Here is a 3,150-nt window from a genome sequence, read left to right on the forward strand (position 1 = left end):
GTGTGTGTGTGTGTGTGTGTGTGTGTGTGTGTGTTGGGGAAAAGGGGTATGAATTAAAATTAGTCTCAAAATGTTTTACACTTCTAAATTTTATATTTCTATGAAATGTAAGTTAAGACACATATACTGTCACGTTATTAAAAATGTGGAGTTTATTTCATTGACTGGAAACAAAAATCTGGCATGAAGATAAATAAGATATTAGTAAGAATCTACCCTACATCTTCCCTTTTTACAACTAAAATAATATGCACTATTGTGACAGATTATACACTCCCAAAGGGAAAATACTGACAAGGTTTTTTAAATACGAAAAGGGAAATTAATGAAGGCTGGTTTTTGTTCACATAGCAGCTTCTTCATCAAAGTGATAATAGTTCTAGGGACACAGCTTATTGGTCTCTGATGACCAGAAAACGCGCTGAGAGGGCACAAGAGATAATCTTTTCTCTATGGCTGGTCAATTACTGCAAAATAGTTTATGCAAAAGAAACAGGAACTTCCCTATAGGTTTCTCCATCACATCATTTGCGACATGATGTAAGAATACAGAAACAAAATCATGCGAACTGCTGACTAAAGTTTTATTTTCCAAGAATGAGAATTATGTATGTCTGGTTAGTTATCCTAAGGGATACAAACAGCAAAAAACACAAAATTACAAATTGCTCACAACTAAAAGTCAATTTAGCACTTTCTTCCTGCCCATTAGGATTTCTTACCAATCACGGAAGGCTAACCCAACTTGATGTGGTTTGCAAAGTCCCAGAAGACTAATTCTCCAGGGCTATGTCAGAGCAGGGGAAGGGAATTCCAAGCTTAATGGCCCTCTGTGGAAAATGCCTTGTCTCTTGTAGCTCAAATCTTAAGAGCCAGTGTGTGCCAGGTGATCTCATTCGCCAAGAGGAGAGCGACAATTGCTATGGTTACCAGACGGCCTGAACCACCAAAGGCCCTAGCACAGCACCTGGCTCTTGGTGCCTCTAAGTGAGTGTATGTTTACACTTGTGAGTGATGCTGAGGGAGAAGGCCAGGTAGAGGCAAGAAATAGGTGGGTGGATTTAGAAGGTCTGAGTTCAAGTTGCAGCTCTGCCACTCTCTGGCTCTGAGATGACAGTCTGGACATTTTGCTTCTCTAACTTCAATGTATTTAGTAGTAAAACAGAAAAAAATGACAGGTGTCCTGCCCATTACAAGGGTGGTGTGAAGATCAGTGGAGATCGTTTATATGAAAAAACTGTGAAAATGGCAAAATACTAAAGAAATATAAAGAATTAATACTATTGATAATGATCAGCTAAATTACTATTCATTTTATCCAAGTCTAAAATCCTAAATATGTGAAGGCACCAGTGAATGGGGGCAGCCTTAGGATTGTTTAGGAGTAACAATGAGTTTGATAAATAGCAAATAGGTCTAATTAATTCAAATAAATGACAGGTATGGAAGTAGAACAGAGTTAAGGCTGGAAGTCAGATACCCGCATTGGAAAACCATCTGTTTCAAGGTCACTCGGTTGACGGTAGAAGAGGGAGGCTTTGAACACAGGTGGCCTGGCTCCGAAGCCCATGTTCTTTACCATCATGCTGTGGAGTTGTCAGCATTAATGAAATGACATAAGTAAGGTGCCCAGCATATAATAAGTGCTCATAAATGTCATCGTGTTGTACTTACTATTACCGAGCAATGCATATGGGAAATACAAAAAAAATGAGTCTTAGATGCTCTACTCCAGGAACATACGAACTAGCGGGAGAGACAGACATGTATACAATTGGTCATGACATAGGCAGGAAGTGTTAAGGGCCCGTGTAGATGGGCAAACAGTGTAACTAAAACTAGAGAAGGGAAAGAATGACTTCAATTGGAGGATACTGGGTTAGGTCCATTTACAAGGTGGCACAAGAACTGAGCCACAGGATAGCAGAAATAGAGTGGATACAGCGACACCTGGGGAAGCTGTATGAATTTGGGGCAGAAATTTTCCTACTGTGGCATCTGGCAGCCTGTCCGACTTGTCTTCTCTTCAGAATTTCGGTTATATCCAAGTAAGTCCTACACACGGCCCTGCGGTCTGCTGCATTAATGTCACAGCATTCTTTACGTCCATTTTAACAGTAGTGGAGAGCTCTCCTTGGGTTCCTCCCCAACCCCAAATGGTCCCTGGGGAGGCACGATACAGCTGGGATGCCAACTGCTTACACGGCAGTGAACAGCGAATGCACCTCTGGGATCGATCTGGTGAGCCATACAGTTCCCACAGGTTTTCTTTGCAAGATTTTTGATGAGGTACATGTGGTGGAAGAGCTACCTTAAAAACCAAACTCTATTAACATCAAGATTCACTAATAATGAAATATTTTTCTATCTGGCTTTTAATTGCACAACACAGCAAGATTCCAAAGAAATCCGGGTAAATGCTGGGTTTAGTTGCTGTGTCTTTAACTGCTTCCTGTGAACTTTCTGCGTACAGCTCAGGGAGTATATAAATACTTATGGGTTTGCCTTGTGCACTCTGTTCTCCTGAGGGTGTCGGGTTGGAATGAAACACTGTAATCTCTTTGTTTCCCTGCTCTTTATTGTGGATGCATTTACTGGGTTTGTTTGAATAATATTTAACACCTAAAGTCTGTCTGGGTAATTACCAACTTTGCCTCAGGATGCATCCAAGGAAATTAAAGATGAACATACCTTGAGATGACTGGTAAAATAATACATGAAGTAAGTCACACGGCATGCTGGTTTAAATTTTCTGTTGAATTTTAACAGGATGTAAGATTCATTTTTCTACATGTATGGACAGTAGAAAAAAAAATCTAGAAATGATAGGGAGGATTCCAGCAATAGCTTGGTGGGTCCAAAACACACACAATTCTTGCCTTTTAGCCATGACAGTTCATGAAATAAACAAGGGATATCGACATCATTTATACTGCAAGTTATAAAATCTTCCATACGAAAGAGATTCATCCATAAATAAGGCTGATCATAAAAAACTGTTTTTTTTTGTTTTTTGTTTTTTTTTTTTTGGGAGGTGGGTTGTGGGATTGGAGCTATCTATTAGCAGATGTTTTATATTTGGTATAATTAGGACTAACCAGTATTGTTAAAAATCCACATGGATCCAGAATACCATAGACTGGAAAAAAA

At 39.5% G+C, this 3,150-nt stretch overlaps 1 protein-coding gene across 1 annotated transcript in view; it reads right to left on the bottom strand.

The window, feature by feature from the left end:
- Positions 1 to 3,150, bottom strand: part of CADPS2 (calcium dependent secretion activator 2) — a 375,602-nt gene that overhangs the window by 34,145 nt on the left and 338,307 nt on the right. The gene's annotated exons all lie outside the window — the stretch shown is intronic.

The sequence above is a fragment of the Pteropus vampyrus genome, unplaced genomic scaffold, assembly GCF_000151845.1.
Source record: "Pteropus vampyrus isolate Shadow unplaced genomic scaffold, Pvam_2.0 Scaffold33, whole genome shotgun sequence".
Classification (NCBI taxonomy): domain Eukaryota; kingdom Metazoa; phylum Chordata; class Mammalia; order Chiroptera; family Pteropodidae; genus Pteropus; species Pteropus vampyrus.